The sequence below is a fragment of the Apodemus sylvaticus genome, chromosome 1 (genome assembly GCF_947179515.1).
Source record: "Apodemus sylvaticus chromosome 1, mApoSyl1.1, whole genome shotgun sequence".
Taxonomy (NCBI): Eukaryota; Metazoa; Chordata; class Mammalia; order Rodentia; family Muridae; genus Apodemus; species Apodemus sylvaticus.
The window spans coordinates 27,429,707-27,454,613 of record NC_067472.1 but is presented as its reverse complement, the minus strand read 5'-3'; the positions used below and the strand labels follow the sequence as shown (position 1 = coordinate 27,454,613).

The 24,907-nt window shown below is 40.6% G+C and overlaps 1 protein-coding gene across 6 annotated transcripts in view; it reads right to left on the bottom strand.

The window, feature by feature from the left end:
* LOC127688231 (interferon-induced protein with tetratricopeptide repeats 1-like) overlaps positions 1-24,907 on the bottom strand; it is a 180,368-nt gene that overhangs the window by 119,257 nt on the left and 36,204 nt on the right. The gene's annotated exons all lie outside the window — the stretch shown is intronic.

The following is a 24,907-nucleotide window of genomic DNA, read 5'->3' as shown; positions in this document are numbered from 1 at the left end:
CCTGATAGAAAATGGCAAGCTTCCAGCTTAGAGAAGATGAAACCTAGAGAGGGCTGTCTCTGCTTTGATAATAAGGGAGTGTGATGGGTTGTTTGTATTGTGATGTTAATTCGGCTTCCTCAAGTGGGGTTTCCCTCTCAAACTCCCCAGGAGCAGTCCATCATGTACTCTGGTGATGTCATATAAACCTTCTCCATTTTGACTAATCCATAATGGCTAGAGCTGGTGATTAGGTGGGGGAGGGGAAAGGTGGAACTGGAGGGTCAAGAGTAGGAGGACAGGTAGCAAGAGAAGGGGGAATATGGAAGGGGAAGGTGAGAGGATAGAGAAAGAGGAGGAGAAGCCACAATGGACCAGAACCACATGGCCAAGAGCAACCACAATGAAAAGTGTCTTATAGCTGGGGAATAAGCTAGTATAGTGTTAGATCTGCCCAATTCTAGTCATAGAGCTATAACTATAATTAATGGATTATGTGTTTTTGTATGTGCTTATTAGGGTTGGAAATTCCAGCAACAAAGACATGCTTGATTTAGGAAGCTAATGATATTGTTGTGAGAAGCCATGTTTGTGCTAGTTCCATCATGTAGCCTTTGTGCCAAGGCATAACTGAGGTTTTGCATCCATTGTTGAAGCAAGAAGAGCAGAGGTAGGGGTGCATATTTTCTTGGAACATGCCCTATTATTTGGTTGAGATCACATATTCAAATAAGGCCAAGTTTTATGTGTAACAGAAGGCTAGATAGGGAATTTGTGGCAAATGATACTGCAGGTGATTGGCTTCTCCCCCCCCCCTTTTTTTAGAGATGTAGATCTGGAAACAAGTTCACATCATATATATCCTCCTGTGGATCTCCTACCTTTCTCCACTGAGACTACAGCTGTGACCTTATCAGTGGTCCAGACAACCTTATTTGAATTGACCAGGAGAACATGTGTTTAGTAAGTAGTAGGGTGTGTGGTAATCAGGATGAGTTAGGCAAATGCAGCCTAGAGCATTGAGGGTAGTGTGGATGCTTGCATCTTATTCTGTATCTATACGGTCCTTTTCACATGTCCTCATCATTTTAAGCTGTACCATTGAATTCCCTGCGACAAAGCCACAACAATCCCACCGAATGTCCATCAAACCAAACTAATGCTTTAATCAAAATATTCTGAGACCAAGGCTATTGTAATTCTCCATCAAAGTAGCAGAGGAAGCAGAAAGGTGTAGATCTGAGGCTTCCTAGTGACGTGTTCCTGAGTCATGGTCTTAGTATCTATATCTCGCTTTTGCAGGCAGCCCTGTAGCCAGATAAGCAAATGGGCGAGGACTGAGAGTAGTTTCCAGCTATGCATTTTAACGTAAGGTTATTGACTTTCCTCCAATCTATGGTAAAAAAAAATGCATTTACAGGTCTCTTTCAAGGGGGCCTTTTTGTTTGTTTGTTTGTTTGTTTGTTTAATATTTTTATTTTTATATTCTTTGTTTACATTCCAAATGATTTCCCCTTTCCCAGATCCCCCCTCCCCATATGTCCCATAAACCTTCTTCTCTCCACCCATTCTCCAATCACCTCCCTCCTTTTTCTCTGTCCTTATATTTCTCTCCAACGCTAGATCAATCCTTTCCAGGATCACGACCCACTCCATACTTCTTCATGGGAGTCATTTGTTATGCGATTTGTGCCTTCTGTATTCAGAGTTTCTGGGCTAATTAATATCCACTTATCAGAGATTGCATTCCATGTGTATTCTTTTGTGATTGGGTTACCTCACTTAGGATGATATTTTCCAGATCAAATCATCTGCCTAAAAATTTTGTGAATTCATTGTTTCTAATTGCTGAGTAGTATTCCATTGTGCAAATATACTACATATTCTGTATCCATTCCTCCTTTGAAGGACATCTGGGTTCTTTCCAGCTTCTGACTATTATAAATAAGGCTGCTATGAACATACTGGAACATGTGTCTTTATTGCATGCCGGGAAATCCTTTGGGTATATGCCCAGGAGAGGTATAGCAGGGTCCTCTGGAAGTGTCATGTCCAGTTTTCTGAGGACTTCCAAAGTGGCTGTACCATCTTACAGCCCCACCAGCAGTGGAGGAGTGTTCCTCTTTCTCCACATCCTCGCCAACACCTTCTGTCTCCTAAGTTTTTGACCTTAGCCATTCTGATTGGTGTAAGGTGAAATCTCAGGGTTGTTTTGATTTGCATTTCCCTAATGACTAATGATGTTGAGCACTTCTTAAGGTGCCTCTCGGCCATCCAAATTTCTTCAGGTGAAAATTCTTTGTTTAGATCTGTACCCCATTTTTAATAGGGTTATTTGGGTCCCTGAGGTCTAACTTCTTGAGTTATTTGTATATATTGGATATAAGCCCTCTATCAGATGTAGGGTTGGTGAATATCCTTTCCCAATTTGTTGGTTGCCGTTTTGTCCTTTTAACAGTGTCCTTTGCCTTACAGAAACTTTGTAATATTATGAGGTCCCATTTGTCAATTCTTGATCTTAGAGCATAAGCTATTGGTGATCTGTTCAGGAACTTTTCCCCTGTGCCCACATCCTCAAGGGTTTTCCCCAGTTTCTTTTCTATTAGTTTCAGTGTGTCTGGTTTTACATGGAGGTCCTTGATCCACTTGGAGTGGAGTTTAGTAAATGGAGAAAAGAATGGATCAATTCGCATTCTTCTGCATGATGGCCTCCAATTGAACAAGCACCATTTGTTGAAAAGGCTATCTTTTTGCCACTAGATGTGTTCGGCTCCTTTGTCGAAGATCACGTGACCATAGGTGTGTGGATTCATTTCTGGGTCTTCAATTCTATTCCATTGGTCCACTTGTCTGTCACTGTGCCAATACCATGCGGTTTTTAACAGCATTACTCTGTAGTATTGCTTGAAGTCAGGGATACTTATTCCCCCAGAATTTCTTTTGTTGTTGAGAATAGTTTTAGCTATCCTGGGTTTTTTGTTATTCCAGATGAATTTGAGAATTGATTTTTCTAACTCTGTGAAGAACTGAGTTGGGAGTTTGATGGGCATTGCGTTGAATCTGTAGATTGCTTTTGGCAAGATGGCCATTTTAACTATATTAATCCTGCCAATCCATGAGCATGGCAGATTTTTCCATTTTCTGAGGTCTTCTTCTATTTCCTTTTTCAGAGACCTGAAGTTCTTGTCGTATAGATCTTTCACTTGTTTGGTTAGTGTCACAACAAGATACTTTATATTGTTTGTGGCTATTGTGAAGGGTGTCATTCAAGGGGGCCTTTAACTAGACCGTGTTTCCCATAAGTAAGACTTGGTCTTGAACTTGAGTTTGTGCCAACTAAAGTCAACTTTTACTGAGGAATTTCTCTCTTCTCCCCAGCTCACACATAATGAAAGACATTAATGTTTTTATCTCACTTTCCTTGTATACACTTGATTGTACTGAGCACAGTCAATGGGCCACCTGGAAACATTGTTACCCAAGGTCTTTACTGAACATTGCTGCAAATTTGATTTGTGATCTTGGCCTTTTTCATTGATATTTCTAAGCCAGATTTACTTACAGGTTAACCAGGGTAGTAATAGGACTTTCCTTATGGGGTTCTGGTGAGATTTCTGTACAGATGCTGAAGTTCTATTCTGCACAATCCAAGGCAAAGTAGATATTTCCATTTTCAGGCTCAAGTTAAATGCCCTAGACACATCCAAGCACAGTGCCTAAACAGCCTCTTCAGTGCTGTTACTTAGTACACTAAATGCGGAGTGGGGTGAGAGGAAACCTTTGAAAAAAGGACCGCTCTCCTAGCTGCCTTCTTCCAGTTCTGTATTTAAAAGGATCTGTCTAATAAGCCAAAAAAAAGTTTCAAGATGCAAATATCTAGCCAAAAACTGTGACCCATAGATCACCCTGCTCCAGTGAATAGTTGGCCCTCTTTTCTCCTCTATGCAAAAGTATATACAAACACATATACATATGCACACACATATACACACAGAGGCATGCATGCATGCACCCATGTGCACACATGTACACACAAAGCAGACTGAAAGCAACAGGGAGAAAGAAAGAGAAAATCAATTGATATGTCAGTCAGTCAATCAACCAACCATCCAGTCAATGACAACCTACTATATTCTTCAAAGAGGAAACAACAGGGTCAGTGTGCCCTTTGCCTGACTTAACCACTTCTGTTACTCGGAGTTTTTCTGAACTGGTAAAGCAGCATCTCTAATACCAAGACACTTATAATGCATGATTGTCCAGCCCACAGTGTTCTATTCATCAGAGCAAAGAAGGAGAATGATGCAGTCTTATATTTTAGTGCTTCAAGTCCCACTGGACCAGAGCCAGCCATTGAGCTCTGAACCACAGAATGAAATGACATCTATGAAAATTTTATCCTTTTTGTGGCTTTGCTAAGTGAAGCCTTCCAAAGCATAGGCTTAATGCAAATGCAGTGAATCTAACAGGTGTGTCTTTACCTCTTATGCCATTAACAATAGCAAGTTTCTATGTAAAATAACGAGCCAGAATTCCACAGATTACTATATTTATGCCATGGTTAGCAAACAAGTAGTAAGAACCACTCTTTAAGCAAATCATTAAATAGATCAGCAAATCCTTATCTAAGAATTGGTCTTCACTACCTTCTTCTGCTTCTATACTACTTCATAATTCAGAGCAGAATTCTTTGGCTTAAACACATATCTATTCTCCCACCCAGGAAGCAGTTATGCACATATTAATATTTCCATTACAGAACTGGGTGTAAAGTAAATGGTCATCACAGACCTTTAGGACATAAATAGCACAGCAAATCCCCCTGGTGTTTTGCTACTTGAATTCAGTGTAGCATAAAATGAAAACATTGGTTTGATTATCCCTTTAAAAACTCCAGAGCTAGTAACATGAACATAGAGAATGAAAACCAGGATTGAAAACTCTGTCCCACAAGGACACCCAGAGAGGGAAAATACTATTGTTTCTTTCAGGATATTTTAGGACAGTGTCTTTCATGTGGCCCCAGAAACCTCTGTAGAGAACCCTAGAGAGTTTGTGGAAAACACTCCTTCCTTCCAGATGGACTGTCAGGCTCCAGGAAATGCCTTGCCACCCACTGACACCACAGTCACAGAGTCAGAGCTTACACAAAGCTGTGGGCAGGGCATACAAGATCTTAGTAGTAAGTTTCATTTTCCTTTTCTGATTGATTTTAAGTCCATTTCAGTGTCCTCTTCCCTTTCACAAACTCAGGTCCTTAGAAAGAGCAGTGCATCAGTTGATGCATTACACCCACCACTCCCCCTTATGTAATCCTCTGAGTGTCCACCTACATTGGACTGGCTGAGATTTCTGAACTGCTCAGCCCACACCCAGCTTTCACAGCAGCACAGAAACAGATCGCCATCACGAGGTCAGTAGAATCTCTGGTTCTCCACCTTAAAAGATAAACTGAGGTGCCCATTGTATAGAATTTTCTTACTTTGTCTGGTTGCTTATACATTTAATATACTTGCATTAGCATGACTTTTATTGATTGGACATTTAATTATTATTCCTCTTTGTGCACTTGCAGGATATTGTAGTTTCTAAAACTGCTCACTGGACAGTCCTAGAGAAGATTTATAGACACAGTCAGATCCACCCAAGCATAAAGTGTGACTCAAAGCTAGTACTAGAGGAGTAACTCTTTTTGGACTTTTCTATTGTTTTTATTTATGCACTGGAAGGTTGTGTGTGTGTGTGTGTGTGTGTTTCATTATATGTGAGTCACTGTGTGTATCTGTCTGTGTGTCTCATTGTATATGTGTGTCTGTTTGTGTTTATGTGTGTGTCTGTGTGTGTTGCTGCTGTGTGTATATATGGTGTGTGTATGTGTGTCTCTGTGTGTATATGTGTGTTTCTGTTCGTTTGTGTGTGTGTGTGTGTGTGTGTGTGTGTGTGTGTGTGCTTTTTCAAAGGAACCATTCCTACTCCAGCAGGTAGTGTGAGACTTCGAATCATTACTCCATGCTCACTTCATGTTTCTGAAATGTCTGATCACTTCATGACTGAAGTACAAGAAACAATTCTTTTTATATCTTGTATATTAGCTCTCTGTCAGATGTAGGGCTGGTAAAGATGTTTTCCCAATTTGTTGGTTGCTGTTTGGTCCTTTTGACAGTGTCCTTTGCTTTACAGAAACTTTGTAATTTTATGAGGTTCCATTTGTCAATTCTTGATCTTAGAGCATAAGTTACTGGTGCTTTGTTCAGAAAAATTTCCCCTGTGCCCATGTCCTCAAGGGTCTTCCCCAGTTTCTATTCTATTAGTTTCAGTGTGTCTGGAGGTCCTTGATCCACTAGGACTTGAGCTTAGTACAAGGAGATAAGAATGGTGTGGAGTGATTTGGCTGGGCAGTGGTTGCGCACACCTGTAATCCCAGCACTCTGGGAGGCAGAGGCAGGCAGATTTCTGAGTTCGAGGCCAGCCTGGTCTACAGAGTGAGTTCTAGGACAGCCAGGGCTACACAGAGAAACCCTGTCTCAAAAAAACTAAATCCAAAAAAAAAAAAAAAAAAAGAATGGCGTGATTTGCATTCTTCTGCATACTGACCTCCAGTTGAACCAGCACCATTTGTTGAAAAGGCTATCTTTTTTCCACTGGATGCTTGTAGCTCCTTTCTCAAAGATCAAGTGACCATAACCATGTGGGTTCATTTCTGGGTCTTCAGTTCTATTCCATTGATCTACCTGCCTGTTACTGTACCAATACCATGCAGTCTTTAACACTATTGCTCTGTACTACTGCTTGAGGTCAGGGATACTGATTCCCCCAGAAGTTCTTTTACTGTTGAGAATAGTTTTAGCTATCTTGGGTTTTTTGTTATCCCAGATGAATTTGAGAAATGCTCTTTCTAACTCTATGAAGAATTGAGTTGGGATTTTGATGGAGATTGCATTGAATCTGTAGATTGCTTTTGGCAACATGGCCATTTTTACAATATTAATCCTGTCAATCAAAGAGCATGGAAGATCTTTCCACCTTCTAAGGTCTTCTTCAATTTCTTTCTTCAAAGACTTGAAGTTCCTGCCATACAGAACTTTCACTTGTTTGGTTAGAGTCACACCAAGATACTTTATACTGTTTGTGACTATTGTGAAGAGTGTCATTTCCCTAATTTCTTTCTCAGCCTGTTTATCCTTTGAGTATAGGAAGGCTACTGATTTGAGTTATTTTTATATCCAGCCACTTTGCTGAAGCTGTTTATCAGCTGTAGGAGTCCTCTGGTGGAGTTTTTGGGGCCACTTAAATATACTATCATATTATCTGCAAATAGTGATAATTTGACTTCTTTCCTTTGACCTCCTTTTTTGTCTAGAAATTCAAGTACTATAATGAATATGTATGGAGAGAGAGGGCAGCCTTGTCTAGTCCCTGATTTTAGTGGGATTGCTTCAAGTTTCTCTCCATTTAGTTTGATGATGGCTAGAATTCAAGAAGTTAGACTCCAGAGAGCCAAACAGAGCTAAACAAAGAAATTTCACCTGAGGAATATCTAATGGCTGAGAAGCACCTAAAGAAATGTTTCACATCCTTAGTCATCACGGAAATGCAAATCAAAACAACCCTGAGATTTCATCTCACACCAGTTGATGGTTGAGATCAAAACCTCAGGAGAAAACAGGTGCTGGCAAGGATGTGGAGAAAGAGGAACACTCCTCCACTGCTGGTGGGGTTTCAAACTGGTACAACCACTATGGAAATCAGTCTGGTGGTTCCTCAGAAAACTGGGCATGATACTACCAGAGGACCCCGCTATACCACTCCTGGGCATATACCCCGAGGATTACCCAGCATGTAATAAGGACACATGGTGCACTATATTATAAATAGCAGCCCTATTTATCATAGCCAGAAGCTGGAAAGAACCCAGATATCCCCAAGAGAGGAATGGATAGAGAAAATATGGTATATTTAAACTATGGAATACTACTCGGCTATTAAAAACAATGAATTCATGAAGTTTTTAGGAAAGTGAGTAGAACTGAAAGAACACACATAGAATGCATGCACTGATAAGGGGATACTACCCCAGAAGTTCAGAATACCCATGAAACAATTCTCATATCAAATGATGCCCAAGAGTAAGAAGGAGAGGCCCCCTGGTCCTGGAAAGACTCAGTGCAGCAGTGTAGGGGAATACCAGGACAGGGAAATGGGAAGTAGGTAACAGGTGGAAGGAAGTGGGCTTATGGGATTATCAGAGAGCAGGGGATCCGGGAAAGGGGATGTCATTCGAAATGTAAATGAAGAATATATCGAATAAAAAAATTTTAAAATGAAACAATTCTTACAGATGAGCAAGCATTTTTATTCTTTTTGGTTTTCTTTTCATTTCTCATATACAAGCAAATCTCAAAAGTTTAAAGGTTTCTTTTTGCTACTGTGATAGGCCACAGGGCAAGCAGAAAACTATCCTCCCTCAAGATATAAAAACTGCTTAATTTGTAGCTATGGAAGAGAAACAATGGGTACCTAGAGATGGTAAAGACAGAGTTTGAACATACACATGGGCATCTCAGGGATGTCAGACATAATCTATAAAGAATGTGTGTGAGCACAGAGGCATAAACAATTGTTGAGAATCAGGGTGAATATGCCTTTGAAATAAGTACATTTTGTAATAAGTAAAAAGTAATCATAGTAATTATGATTTTTTTTTACCTGAAACTACACCTGCCTTTGGAGAGCCTCAGAGAGAACTAAGAGGAAGTGCTACTGTTTCTGCCAAATACCTATCAGGGAAAAATAGAGGCATTGATGGCAGAGGGAAGGCAGATGCTATGAACTACTGTTAGAGCTAAGAAAAAAGACAGTCTTCCCTGTCCCCAGCTCCAAGGGCTACAAAAGTTTAGCAAGGTCCAGGTTGGACTTGCCAGGAATCAAAGGCATGGACCTCCAACTACATTAGCTTATTCCTTCCCATAGAATGTGCATCTTAGAAGATCAGTACTAGTTCTGAGTGTGGTTGACCAGAAAGCTGGTCTGACAGAACTTTATTGACTAGTCTGAACAAATGGATTTTTTTGGTGTGTCTTTTTTGTTTGGCTCCATCTAGAGCCACCAATCTAAGCAGGTCTGAGCAGAACACTCTAGGAGACTACACTACTGTATTCTGTGAGACTAGAAGTAGCTTGAGCTATTCTTCCTGAGTAATGTTAGAAATTGAAGAATGGGGATAAAGAAAGGACCTGGGAAGGCAACAGGAACATTCTGAGTACGAGCCTCCTGCATGTCTCATGAAAATCTCCAGTTCTATGTGCAGCTTTGTCTGTTATGGTCTTTCAGCGTCTAGACAGCAAATGGACATATGTCTAAATTTCCCCTAACACAACTTACAAATTTGTTTATTATGTCTGTCTCTCTGTTTTAGTTATATTGCTTACTGTGCTGTGATAAGAGACCTGATGAAAGCACTCAAGGAAAAAAAAACATTAATTTATTTCAGCTCAGAGTTTGAGGAGACAGTCATGGCAGCAAAACTATGATTGTAAGAGCTTGTGCTGGTGTCACTGTATGTGGTAAAGAAGCAGAGACAGGTGAATCCTGGTGCCCAGCTTGCTTGATTTCATTTATTTTTTTAATCTAGTCTTGGACCCTGACCCATGGTAGGCTGCAACCCATACTTAGGGAGATTTGTACTGCACAGTTAAACATGTTTAACAACCTTCATAGATATACACAAATGTGTGTTTCTATGGTAATTACACATCCCATCAGATTGACAATGGAAATCAGCTGGCACAGCATCTTTCTCCTTTACACTCAGTCTGTGTAATGACAGATGCAGGGAAGAGCTGACGTCAGGGAAGGCCTTGAACATGCTTGGGACATGCCTCTTTCATAACCATCTCCCACAGGAAATCTGAGACCTATAAAACAACACCTAGAGTTCTATCTCCACTGTAATTTCTTATATTTAAAAAGACTAAATAAGAATTTGTGCATTGTTGTTTTGTGGTTTATCTTTATGTACTTTTGACTCCTCATCAAGAGTGTTCATGGGTAATTCTGTAATCCAAAGCTCCAGCTCATGATTATGTCTCAGAGAACGTGTATTTCGTTTCTTTCTTCTTTTCTAAGTCAGGGTCTCATCATATAACCTTGGCTGGCCTCAAATGAACACACATCTGATAACTTCTGCTCCCCGACTGCCGGGATTGGGAATGTGCATCATTGTGCTTAGAATTGCAATGCACATTTATTTATTTGATCAGAATTGGGAAGCACATTTTCAGGGCCCTTTTCTTCCTGATGTGCACCTGCTACCCTGTAAATTAGAACAGAGATAAAGAATTAGAGCCTCTCAAATTATACTATGCACCTGTCCTGAATCACAAGCAGCTGTTGTTTCTGATTAAAGGGCAAAACTGCAGGGAATTCTAAACTCTTGTATATGTAGATCTAAGGTAAGACAAAGAAGGGACATGGGTATAGAACATTTTTAAAAGGACCACAGATTTTTTTTGTACACATGCTGTAATGGGAGTACTACTTAGATGTGGATGAAGTAGTCACCAGCAAGTAATCCATTCCTTGAGTGTGGAAAACACCTCCTATACTGGCTGTGTGAATCTCTTGCCAGGAAGTACCACAAATGGGTGCCAGGTAGAAGACTGGAAACTGTGTAGACATAAAGGTAGCTGGAATGCTTAATTGGTGTTTCAGGTCTAAGAAATTCACAATTAGAAAGATATCCAGAAAATAAACATATCCTAAAGCCCATGGCACACACTATATGCTGAGTCCAACACCCACAAAAAGGTGTTTGATTTTTCAATGTCCTGGGGCTCAGTCCAGTTATTATGTAAAATTAACCATCATAAGATACACATGATGGGTGTATGGTCATCATGGTGAAAAAAATCCTTCTACAGTTGAAGTGCCATTTCACCTGGAATTTATTCAAGGAAGGAAGTATGTCAAGTCATATGGAAGACAGAGTGTACAGCAGGCTCAGAAATTTAAACTCTGAATACAAAGAAACAATGTATGACTTATTTGCCTATATAAAGCACCTAGATGGAGAAAACGAGGCAGGCATGGAATGCTTAGGGCAAGGTGTAGATTTTCAGAAGCCAGAGCATGATGATAAAGCAAAAATTAGATGTCTGGTCACCTGGGGAAACTGTGCTTGGATCTACTATCACATGGGCAATCTCTCAGAAGCTCAGGCTTATGTTGACAAGGTGAGACAAGTTTGCCAAAAGTTTGCAAATCCTTACAGCATGGAATGCCCAGACCTTGACTGTGAGGAAAGATGGACACACCTAAAGTGTGGAAGAAATGAACGAGCCAAAATGTGCTTTGAAAAGGCTCTGGAAGGGAAGCCCAAGGATCCAGAGTGCTCATCTGGGATGGCCATTGCCATGCTCCGCCTACAAGAAAGACCTGAGAAGCAGGTCTCTGAGGATGCTCTGAAGCAGGCCATGGAGCTGAATTCTCAGAACCAGTGTGTGAAAGTTCTCCTGGCCCTGTTACTTCAGAAGATGGGAGAAGAAACTGAAGGGATCTGATTGAGGAAAGGTGTCCTGGAAAAGGCTCCTAACCAGATGGAGGTCCTCCAAAAGGCTGCTCAGTTTTACAGGGAAAGGGGTAACCTAGACAGAGCTACTGAATATCTTGGAAAAGCACTGAGATCCACAGCTCACAACAGTCCCCTCTACTGCTTGGTCATGTGCCGTTACAGGAACATACTAGAGCAGCTGCAGAATACAGGAGAAGCTGACAACAGTGAGAGAAGACAGGATGGAAGAACTGAGAAGATTAACAATGGAGTACATGCATAAAGCTCTTCAGAGAAGGCAAAGTCCTCTGAACTCCTACTCAGATCTCATCGATTTCCAGGAATAGAGAAATGTTATCAGGTGGTCTTCAGCAAGGAGAGCTCTTGTGGTGAGGAACAAGAACTTTATGAGCACTATTGCAACCTCCAGGAGTATCACAGGAAGTCTGAAGAACTCACAGCCCTGCGAGGCCAAGAGAACCCAACAAACTCTTCCCTCCTCACCCGTGGGGACTGGGGTCTTGTATCCTCTCAGGGCTAGACACCCACCCTGTGGCATGGGGTCACTCAACAGTCCATGTCTAGCATCTGTCCTCCCAGGGCAGGTAAACTCTGGCAGGATGCAGGTTCCCTCTCGCACTACTGTGCAGTGAACAGACCCTCAACTAGAATACACACAGATGCACTTCAAGCCCTGAGTAATAACACCTAGTTCAAAAACTAGGTCTTCCTCTGATCTCTCTCTCTCTCTCTCTCTCTCTCTCTCTCTCTCTCTCTCTCTCTCTCTCTCTCTCTCTCTCTCTCTCCCCCTCCCCCCATGTGTCTCTGGCCAGCTTCTTCCCCCTCCCTCAGTTCCTTGCTCTTGCATAGGTTTCTGCTGCAGAAGAAATGTTCACAGACTCCACTACTGCTTCCCATCTCTTTATCTCTGCTCTGTGTCTTCCCCAGGAAGGCATCCTTGTTTCTCTGCTGGTCCTTACTGCTAACCACTAGCCTCCACTCTCTGCTCCTCCCACAGTCCCACAGCTGAGCTCTCATAGAGCTGCTTTTCAGATGACAACCCTAGCTCTGGGCTCTCTGCCTCCTAGGTCTGCCAGCCAGTGCTTGGTTCCCTGAGCTTTGGTTAGCTCCTTTCCAAGACAAAGAAGCCCATCCTCCATTCACCTAAGCCCAGGAAGCTGCACCTGAAGCCCTTAAGGCAATGGTTTTCAGGCTTTGTTTAAATGCTTGCTCCCCCTACAGGGATACCTAAATTTTGTGCATTGCTTTTCTTTCTTTATTTTTCCCTTTTCCTTTTTTTTAATTAGATATATTCTTTATTTACATTTCAAATGATTTTCCCCTTTCCTGTCCATGCCCCCTCCGAAAGTCCCATAAGACATCTCCCCTTCCCCTGTTCCCCAATCAACCCCCTCCTGCTTCCCTGTCCTGGTATTCCCCTGCACTGCTGCATCAAGCTTTTCCAGGACCAAGAGCCTCTCCTCCTTTTGATGTCCAACAAGGCTGCCTATGTGTCTGGAGCCATGGTTAACACCATGTGTACTATCTGGTTGATGGTTTTGTCCCTGGGAGCTCCGGGGGTACTGGGTGGCTCATATCATTGTTCCTCCTGTGGCACTGCAAACCCCTTCAGCTCCTTGGGTCCTTTCTCTAGCTCCTTCATTGGGGCCCCTGTGCTCAGTTCAATGGCTGGCTGACCCAAGAATTTCTTGCTTCTTTATTTAATGCTTGTTTTTCTCCCTATCATTCATGATACGTGTCCAAAATTTTCAACTTGTTTAAAATTTCTTTTAAGGTACAACAGCCACCCAATATGCTCCAAGGTTGAATTAACTGTGCTGATTGACAACCAGTTCCTTTTTACAGACAATCTGTTACAGCCTATCCCAGATACACAATTAACATGATATTTGCTTCCTCAGCCATCCAAAGCAGACTTAGAGATTCCTTCCAGGACTAAATCCCTCAAACACCCTTGCTTTTCTAGAATTCTAACAATTCTAGAACCATGATGTTCCCAAGCCAACCACTGCAGGCTCAACATTTGCCATCCACCCTATGCAGACATTCTCCTGCTGGGGTTCTGATCCTCTGTTGTCATTACTCTGAAGGTTTATCCCCACACAGTGCCTGCTGCCACAGATCCAGCACAGCCAGTGCCACTTCCTAGGACCTGCATGAGACAACAGAGCTGCCTTCCTCCAGACACCTCATCTGGCTGAAGACTCTGGACACACACTGAGATCCAGAGACATGTGCTGAACCCCACAGAGGACAGACCTGGGACCTTCCAATACAGGTGAATTCTCTTACCAAAGCCAAATGGCTGCTGAACTTGGGGAAAATTACATGACAGTAAAAACAAAACAAAACAAGAAAAACCATAGTGTCTATCTATATTGATTAATTACTGTTTAAAACTGATGTTATTACCCTCAAACTGTACTACTACCCATGGAAGAATTAATTGATTCAATCACCCCTTGCCTTCTCAAGCCCTACCCTTAACCCTCCTTACCACTCTGACTTAATTGCATTACTTCTCTGGCCTAAATGTCTTCTGATTCCTCCACCCTACTCAAATTTTCACTACAAAGGACACAGTCACTCCAGGGACCCCTGTCTTTTAAATATGAGTAAAGGGAGAAGATGCTGGACTATGAAAGGCTGTCTATGTTGTGGTTGAGCTAGGTCCCATGCCCCTAGTATTCTGTCTGGACTCTACCCCTGCAGTCACCTGTCTATAGCCAGATTAGCCCCGCCCCACAGTTAACTGGCAACAGGAAGTAGCCTGGCCACTATAAAAGGGGATGCTTGGGCCCTCCTTCTTCTCTTGCCCTCTTCTCTTCTCTCTCTCTCTCCCCCTCTCTTACCTTTCTCTTTCCTCATTCCCCTTCCCTTCTTTCCAGGAGGGCATGGCTGGCTTCTACCTCTCAACCTCCCCTCTCTCATTCTACTCTTCTACAATAAAGCTGAAAGGCCATGGACTGTCTCCTTCCATGTAAAGCCCTGTGCTGGAGCAATGAAGCAGGCCTCTCAGCGATTCCAGCATCCAGACCAGACCAAGGACTCATATCCTCCCAGATGGGTCTCTTCCACAGGTACCCAGACCCACACATCATTCTTGTATTCTACCATGGACTGTGTGTGTGTGTGTGTGTGTGTGTGTGTGTGTGTGTGGTTTGTGTGTATTCCTAACAATTATCCTATAATTAACAGTATGCCAAATTGAAATTGCAGAATAAATCTAAAAGTTTCAACTAAAATACAGTCATGTGTGTGATGGTAAGACACAGTGAAATAATACATTAATGTTAAATCTCAATATTTCTTATGAATGGGAGCTAGCTCATGAGATCTCTACCCCCCTCTCTGAAGAGACAATGTCATTAATGTTAGAAAAACAAGTCCAAGGAATCAGGTGGGAAACATTTGGGGGAATCCTAGGGGTATACAGAAGGAAAAGCAGGAGGATGGATATGATCAATATATGTTATACACATGGATGAAATTTTCAAAGGCTTTTTCAAGGTTCTTCCTCTGCTAAGATAATGGAAAAATTTGAATGCACATCAGAATATCAAAACACATCGCGTTTAGCATCTATGCCTGCCTTGAGCTAATCAACTATAATCAGTGTATCTAGAAACTTCCACTCTTCTTCTAGTCCACACAATCCAGTTGAGGCCTCTGTACAGTTAGCAGCTGAATGTTTGTCAACATTCCTGGGGTCCCAGAGATACGTGAGCAAATGTCCTCCCATCCCTGTGTGAGGATGCATGTGGTCAGCACTGCTACTGAGACTTTGCCTTCCCTCAGGCTTCCGAAGGGTCTCCCAGACTCTTCTTATGTTCAGTCGCAGACAGTATTGTTGCCATTTTTCTTGGTTTTAGAGTTTGTGTGTATAACCCAGATGAGCCTGGAATTCACAGTGTAGCCCCAGCTTGCCTCAAATTCACAGTTCTCTGACTTCAGCCTCCATACTTTTGGGATTTCAGGTGTATGGAGCCAAACTTAGCTCTGAAGTCTCATTTTAAACCATTTATAAGTATAATTTGTAGTCAGGCTGGAGAGATGGCTCAGCAGTTAAGAGCACTGACTGCTCTTCCAGAGGTCCTGAGTTCAAATGCCAGCAACCACCTGATGACTCACAATCATCTGTAATGGGATCTGTAGCCCTCTTCTGGTATGTCTGAAGACAGCAATAGTGTGTATACACACACACACACACACACACATATTAATAAAAGATTAAATCTGAAACAGAAAAAAACTTTAAAAAATTGTAATCACAGATTATGCAAAACAAAGGAATAACATAGCAATTAGATTAGCTGTTGAATAAATTTCTTTCCCTTAGATGGGGAGCCAAACTCTAGAAAAAAATATCTTAAATAAATCCTGAGATGATTTCCTAGTTAATTTAGTAAGTAGAAACTTATTAGAAAGTGTGTATGTGGGGGAAAGGCCCTGACAATATACAGATCTGTCTCTGTAGATTTAGAAATGTGCAAAAACTGCATACACCAACGCTGAACTAGATTAGGGTTTGACAGTGGAAAATGGGGTAGGAACTTTATAGGCATTTGTCTACAGCCTTCAAGAGCTGCTTCAGGAAGGTTTGAAAGATGAGAGAGAAAGAGAGAAGGAAAATGCTTCCTAGGGAGAAGTGGAAATATAGAGAGGTCCTGTTTCCTCTGTGGATCCTACTGGAGATATTCTTAGTACTGTACAGCAAGCTTCCCTCTCTGTGTATTTGTCCTTGGTGCAACAATTTTTACGTCAATTTGTGTCTGATTTTGTTTCATTGTTTGAATAACTGATGTTCTATGTTTCGTGTTGAAAAGAAAAAGTAGTAAAAATTTCATCTGCTGGAAGTCTCTTAATCTTCACTGTTTACACAGCAGAGGCTGATTTAAGCTGCCTCGCACTCAGCTAGGTGTCAAACATAGCTAGAGAGAAAGCTGCTTTTAAAAAGGACCAGCAGCCTCAAGTTCTAGGGCAAGTGGGTGAATGGTTGTTTCTCATAGAAAAATCTCTGCAATTGTGGTTTTGGGTTCAAAGTGCTTTTTTCTCTCAAAATTACAGCTAGAAAAGCAAAAACAAAACCTGTTTGGTTTAAATTCATGAGATTTGTGTAATTGCTTCATATTTGTTTCTAATTGGTCTTAAAGGTATAAGGTTTTACATGTCTTGACTATAGAGTTATAAGCTATTGGTCATGATTTAAAAGGTATAATGTTGGTAACAAAAAGTTAGTTTAAAACTGGTAACTCAGGGTTGGAGCCATCTTAAACAGCCACATGTGGCATGAGAAGGTTAAAAATTATGGTAAAAATTGCCAGTGTGCCATTGACTGCAGTGTACAGTCTGATCAAAGGCTCACGATTCTTAACACATTTTGTAATTAAGATGATTTTAAGAGTGATAAAGGTTTAAAACAGCTGTGGCCAGTATGGGCCTGTTGCGACTTTTTCACAAGTTTATTGGTATGGTGGTAAAAGCAAAATTTAAACCCACAAGATTGAAAAGTAGATCTCAGTGGAAATTTATGTGATATCAAACAGGCTCCTTTGACTACTAAGAAACAGCTAGTAGAATTTTTCTGAAACCCTGAAATTACAGGTTTCTTTTGACCCTCACACTGTGGGGTCTGGTTGCAGGCTGCTGCCATGCAGGACAGATGGGTGTGTGTCTTAGAGACAATAGACTCAAATCAAAAGATATTTATTTACCTTTGAGTTAATACAAAGCTCAGAGCTGCCCCAGCAGAAGCTTGTGAGATGCTGCTTTTGTCTTGTAGGCCTCACCTAGAGAGTTTTTGGCCAAAAGAACATTTGTAACAGATTCATACAGATGTGGTTCAGAATACAGTTCAAATTTATGATCTGTGAAAGATTAATAAGGTTATATAGAAATTACAAAGACATTAAAATTTGGCCTGCCTACTCCATACAAAATTATTATAGATTTAAAAGGTTATTTGTTTTGTTTTGTTTTGTTTTCCTTTCACCCTGATATTGTAAAAGCATTCGCTTCTATGAGCTGACTTTAAAGAAACAATAAAGCAATTTCATTAGAAGGCTTTTCCTGAAGAAATGGCTGATAGCCTTACCTTATGTGAGTAAAAATATGTTTTGTCTCTGCCTCAATGCAAGAAGCTAGGATCTTAAATCTTTCAGTGTATATTGTTCCTAGAATTTTATTGCAGGCCTTTGCTCTTAACAATGGGTGTTTAAATTTTTTAAGTAAATGATGTTCAAAAGTTGTTAGGATAAATTAATTAGCTTAGACACTGCTTTAAGCTTGCCACAGGAGGATTTAAGTCTCTGATGTTCTCAAGGTAAATGCAAAATAGTGAGAGACATAACTTGGAGGAAGCTACTGTAAGCATTTGTCAATAGTTTATGATGTGTGCTCATGACATTTCTTAGCAAAGAGAATATTAATGTAAAATCAGCCTTTTTTATCTCCAAGTAAAGTTTTTAACATCCTCCAATAAAGATATTGGTCTGTTATTAAAATGTTATAAGATAAAATCATGAAAATATTTTAAAGGGAATAATGTCTCAAGAACCTGATGAAGCATTTTTTCCTTGTTTCAAACAGCAATCAAATTGATTATGGATAGTTAATCTATTACATGGCAAGCATTTTAGGCAAAATTGATAATTGTTATCCAAAAGATAAGTTGTTAAAATTTGCTTCCGTACATGCCTTTATATTTCTATAGATTTATACATGCATCCCATAAAGAATGCATCTACTATGGGAATAAAACTCATATAATTGGATGACATGATTATTCTTTTGAATATTCCTTGCTTCAGCACAGATAATCGAATTGTGTGCTGTAGCTGCTATTTTTAAATTGTTAAAAATCAAGCTTTTAATTTATATGTTAATAATGAAAATATATGTAGCTCATGGCTTACAATTTCTTGAAAATTTTCCTTTCTTAGATACTACTAATTCTTAAATTTTACAATTATTTATACAAATACAATTTAAGTTAAAAAAGAAATGTTCTTTAAATGCCTGTCCTCGAGATATTTGAGAGCTGATCCAGAGGCTGGAGAGATGGCTCAGCTGTTAAAGGTTAGGCTCGCAACCATAAAATATAAGAGTTCATTCCTAGAAAACACATGGCGGCTCACAACCACCTGTAATGAGATCTGAAACTCTCTTCTGGTATGTCTGAAGACAGCTACAGTATACTTATATATATTAAGTTAATAAATCTTTAAACAGAGCTTATTCTAGATTGCCTGGATAAGACCATTTAAGATAAGATCACAAGAGATTTGTATCCCAGGCAGACTATAGGTCTTACATAGGAACAATTGGCCATACAATCATATTCTTTACATCATCAAAATAGTAATGGCTTGAAAATAATTTTATATTTTTAGAAAATGTGCACATCGAATTGTAAAGACTTGTTCTTGGTGTCTTCAGTTTCTACTTATACCACATAATGGTGTTAATTCTAAAGGACTTAATCAATTATTGCAGATAAATGATACTCATATTTCTAATTTTAGAAAATTAAAATATTGGTCTGGAGAGATGGCTCAGAGGTTAAGAGCACTAACTGTTCTTCCAAAGGTTCTGAGTTTAGGTCCCAGCAACCATATGGTGGCTCACAATCATCTGTAACAATATCTGGCTCCCTCTTCTGGAGTGTCTGAAGACAGCTACTGTGTAATTACATATAATAAATAAATCTTTACAAAAATAAAAATTAAAAAAAATAAAATATGTGCATGTGATTAATGATTTATTCTTGTGTTTCAAGCAGGTCTCTTTCTGACACAGCTCATTGGCTCACCAGGAAATTTTTCATTGCTATGAAGAAAGGTGTGCTGGGAAGGCCAGCCAGTCTAAGATACTTACAGGACTTTTGCTTACAAGTGGATCTCCTTCATGGAGTCACATAGAACTCAGATCTATGCATGTCTGCCTCCGAGTAGACATGAGCATCAGTGAGAGATGCAGTAAGGCAAAGCACTGCAAGGGAAGGACCATGTTTTCTGTCTCTGAGTCCCCTGGAAGCACATCTGATTGCATAGAGGTTGGTGTCGAGAGGCTGTCCTTAAAATAATAATAAGGAAGCCTAAATCCTCTCCTCTGCAAAAGACACAAAAAATATTTAAGAGGAATCAAAGTCACTGTTTCCCCTCCCTGTTAAGGCCCACCATCTTTTGATGGATGTTTATCCACTTGTTTGCTGCCTCCTCATCTTCAATTTAATAAGAAGGGAGGAGATGTAGGGAGCCGTTTTTGCAGTATCAGGAACTGTGCCCTTCCCCCAGCCTTGGGGCTAGCGATAATCCAGCCTTTGAGGGTCTGACCCATTGTTCTCCTAAGAGCCTGAGACTTCCTGTGAATACCTGAGAGCCACTGCTAGCTAGCACCTGATGCTGGCCTAGGACAGGTCATTGGGATCAGGGTGAAGTCTTTTGATCTGCCAGACCTGCTCTTTCCTGAATCAAGCAGACTACCTGCTGAGCAGTGTGGAACCAGAGCCAACACTAGCTGAGCAGAATTTCAGGCTTTGGGAGGAGGGTCTAGCCCCAAAACCTTAAATTGTCAGACCCCAAATAAACTTGGGCAGCAATTGCATTGTACTGGCCTTCGTTCTTTTTACTGCCTCCCCATCCAACTCTAGCTTCTCTTCTGGGGACCCAGTTTGCCATGGCTATGGGGAGTTACAATATTTATGTTTAAAATAAGAGGCTAATATAGGTGCAATAATATAATAAATAAATGTTTCCTATAGCCCCTCTTGTCACATACCCCCATTTCATCACCTTTTGAATAATTATAATAAAATGCTACAAGGTGGCACATGTCACTCAGAAATGCAGGAGAACATCAGTGTCAGATATTATAAGACAGGCATGATGAAATTTAAAAAATAAATAAATAAACATGGGAACCACACAAGCCTCGGGAGCCTGTATGAAAAGGACTGTGCCATCTCATGCAGAATTGATCCTAACATTTTCTCATTGTAAAATACTAGTTTAGAAGGCAGTAAATAGTACATCTAAGAGTATAGGAATCCAACTATTTTTATCTATAGTTTCTTTCTCAGTACATAATTCTGGTAACTTAAGAAGACACAGCAATTGCTATGTCCCAACAACTTATAGAAACAGAGGGAAATAAAGGAAAACTGATTCAGATATAGCAAATTATCCCAAATTATCCCACATATAAGAATATTAATTTTGTTTGCTTATGAATGAATTGAAAAGATAGCTGAGTTCAGCTTAAGAGACTTTTCTTTGTTTTACCTGTTCTTTTGGGAGATTTTTTAGAAGTTTTCCCTCTTTATCCTCTCTCTCTTCTTCCCACCATTCATCCCCATCTCTTCTTATCATCCATCTTTGCCTTTATTCCTGTCTGTCCGTCTATCTATCATCTACCTATATACCTTGCATCTCCCCATCCATCCAACCATCCATCCAACTACAAATCCAGCCATTCAGCCATCTATCCATCTTCCATCCATCCATCCATCCATCCATCCATCATCTATCTTCTATGTATCTATCATCTATCTATATAAAACTTATCTATCTACCTATGTAGTTATTCATCCATGAGTCCATCTAGCAATCCATCCACTAAACCACTATCCATCCATCCATCCATCTATCTACTTATCTATCTATCTATCTATCTATCTATCTATCTATCTATCTATCTACCTGTGTACCTATCTATCTATCTATCTCAATCTATTGATCTGTGCTATATTACACACACACACACACACACACACACACACATACACGCACGCACAAAATATGAGTAATGATACTTACATGTGTATGTTTTCAGGTTCATTTAGTGTTGCATAGCCAACTAGTGTACTCTTCCTGGGGTAGATTATTGCTCCCATTTTCATCATCCTTTAGTTGACTATAGGTCTTTGCCTAAGGTTGAGGACACCCAAGATTTTTCATGTCCACTTTAGCATGCCCATTGGAGTCATCCTTATTTGGGCATGTTTTCATGCTTGGGCAGTTACCTTGGGGACTTTGTGAGCATGGTGCTCTGACATTTACAGGAAACACAACCTCACATCAAACTTCCTGTTCAGTTTGCCTTTAAATTTTTCCAGTTCACCTTCTGCATTGATCCTCAATCCTCACAACAGGAATTGTGATAATGATGTGTATGTTGGGACTAGACTTTATACCTCTGCACTTTGATTGACTTGTAGTTTTCTACAATGGTCTTGTTCTATTACAAAGAGGATTTTCTTGATGAGGAGTAAGGAAAACACTCATTTATTGATATAAGGATGAATGTTTGAGGGTAATTAGGGATTAAGCTGGCTTAGCAACATGGTAGTTGTAGGATTTCCTTTAAGATCCATGACTTCACTAGTCCTAATAATTGAATAAGGATCCAGTACCAGGCAAGGGTTCCCTCTTGTTGATCAAGCCTTAAGTTCCATTTGAGAACTGTTGGTTACTTCTAAGATATGCATGCTACTATTGCATCCTGAGGATTATCCTAGTGCCAAGCTGGATGTTGTTGTAGTTTAAAAGCAGCATAGCTAAGTAGCACTATTCCTTGTTTCTCTTCTTTGGAAGCATCAGAAGTAGTCTGTTATTGGGAAAGCTACTTTTCAGGTAGGAGGCTTTCAGGAACATCTCCTGGGCCTTAAGTCTAAAGTACATGGTGTCTTCAACAATAGGAATTTACCTTCCCATTTTCAGGGGTTACCACAAGCAACAAAGGCATCCTATAATGTTTTGGGAGTCTTTTAGGGAACCCTAGACTTCAACTCAAAAGGGGATTATCATGCCTGTTACTGGGATATTTTGTAAGTCTATGGTTCTTTGTGGGTAATGGGGGTATATTATCAAGGCAGAGGATCAATATTCATTTAAACTCTGTATGTGCACACTGACTTACGAGTATTATAGGTCAACAGTAACTAGTATGATTTCTTATTAGTTTTTCAGGCATCCTTCTGGTAGTCTACGCTCATCCCTCTTTCTCCCTTGTATTCTTTAAGATTCAGTAGTGTCTATATTCCCAGAGCTCCCCTGCTTTGTCCCTCTTAACCCTATGGGGTTTGAATTTGCTGTGCTCTGGTTACATCAAACATAGACTACTTAATGGTCCAAAAAATACACTAAAATTTCTGTGATATTAGCAGATTTTATTGAATATGATAGGTTAGGAAAATAACAAGGTAATGTTATACAACTCTCAATAGTCAGGTAGCTATTATATCATTTTTTTGTAGGCACATTCCAAAGGGGTTACTCCCTAACTCTATCTTCCTGAAACCTTAAAGCTTTCTTAGTGGTAAATAAATACCAATGCATTTGGACCACAGAAATCTACCATGATTGTCTGAAATCAGACATTTGTATACAAAAAGTTCTACCTATTATATGGTTGGAGGTCATTGACCAGCAGGTTATGGTTACAGTAAAGCCTATGAAAATAGAGCTATGGACTGAATTATTTCCTTTCCTGTTTAGTCCTCACCCTTGCTCATTTATTTTGCTCTCAGATATTGCTAAAAGTTGGGAAGTCCCATGAAAAGTAAGCCTTACTATGTCCACTGTCCTTTGACCAGGATACTGGACGACTCGTGGTATATAGGTCATGCACTCCAAAGGCACACTCATAATGAGAATGTGCAGTAATGTGTGCAGGAGAACGGACACTCCTGTCACACTCACAGGTCTGCAACAAAAACTCAGGACTGTATAAAGGCATGAAATAGGAAAGGCATCACCTGCATCTTAATTCATTAGGTTCTATATAGTTGAGAGAACAGCTACAAAAGAATAGTAGAATAGGGAGTCATGCCCAGATTTAATAAGCCTTTTAATAAACTCTACCTCAAAACTCAGGGTTCACTGCTCCTGTGAGCCTCAAGGCCCTCTCATAACATGCCATGGCTTCACTTGTGTCCCCTTTCAGTCTGTAGACAAACCCGAGGAGGCTCAAGCTTTCCAGGACATGAACATTCTGGTAAATGCGTTTATTAGCCAGCTTCTCCAAAGCCCTGAGAAGATTATCCCTGGAGTGAGAAATCACCTCTATTTTCAGGCCTTTTAAGTAATGTGTGATCGCTGTCTCTTCTGATTTCTTATGGAATTGTTGGAAGTTGCCATAGCGTAAATGAAGCTCTTGCTGCATATAATCTTCTAAGTTACTCATGCTCAACACTTTCTGAAAATTGTCCTCTGCCTCTTTTAGTTGATGATTTTCTGAGTACACTTCAGCCAAATCAATATATGCTCTGTCATATGTGGGTTTCAGTTCTAAAGCCTTTTCAAAATGACATATAGCGAGACGGAAGGATTGCTTTCTTCTCTCTCCACCCTCCCCTCTAGGTTGCCTGTTTGTAGCTTTCCTCATTTGAAATAATCGTGTTTTATGGCAAAGGCCAATCTGGAAATGCAAGTAAGCGGAGGAAGGTTTTGTCTGCAATGCTCTTTCAAGGAACTTAAGAGCTTCCTCCATACAACCTTTTCTTCGGTAAAATTTAGCAACATATCCAAAGACATTGTTCTAGGAGGATATTCTGGGCAGAGCTTCTTCAATGAGTTTTTCTGCTTCATCTGTTTTTTGTAAATCCTGAAGCTTTAGGGCAAGGAGAACTTTAATGCGTGGATCTTCTGGCTTTAGGCTGACAGCCTTCCTTAAGGGTTCTAGAGAAGTCCCTTCATAGTAATCCAGGCGATAGGCTACGACTGCATAGCCTGTGTTGTACTCAGGGTTTTTAGGCTTCACTTTCAGAGCCTTTGCAAAGCAGGCCAAGGCTCGTTTATAATTTTGGCCTCCACACTTTTGTAAGGCCCAGCCTTCCTCACAGTCCATCTCAGCACACTCCATCCTGTAGCGGGAGGAACTTGAACATTCCTTGCAGACCTTCTCCACCCTGTCCAGGTAGTCCTGGGCTTCAGCAAAGCTGCCCCTGTGGTAATGCACCCAGGCACAGTTGCCCCAGGTCACCAGGCTTCTCTTGCCCAACTGCTCTCTCTGGACCAAGGCTTCAGCTTCCTTCAAGCTCTGCAGGGCTTCCTCGTGCTGGCCTTTGAGGTGTCTCACGTAGGCCAAGAGGTTGTGCATCCCGATGCTGTAGTTGGTATCATGGAACTCAGTCTCTGAGAGTTTCTCTTCCAAATCATGGATGGCCTCATCTTTTATAACCAACTTCCAGGTAAAGTGGCATCTCAGTTCAACCAGGTTGTCATGTATGAGACTTCTATGAGAGTTTTCACTGTAAAAACAGACCACAGTTTTATTGACACCTTTTACACATTCTGTGTACTGGGAATCAACCAGTATTTTAAGTCACCAAACACCTTCCCTCCCAATATCCCTGTGACT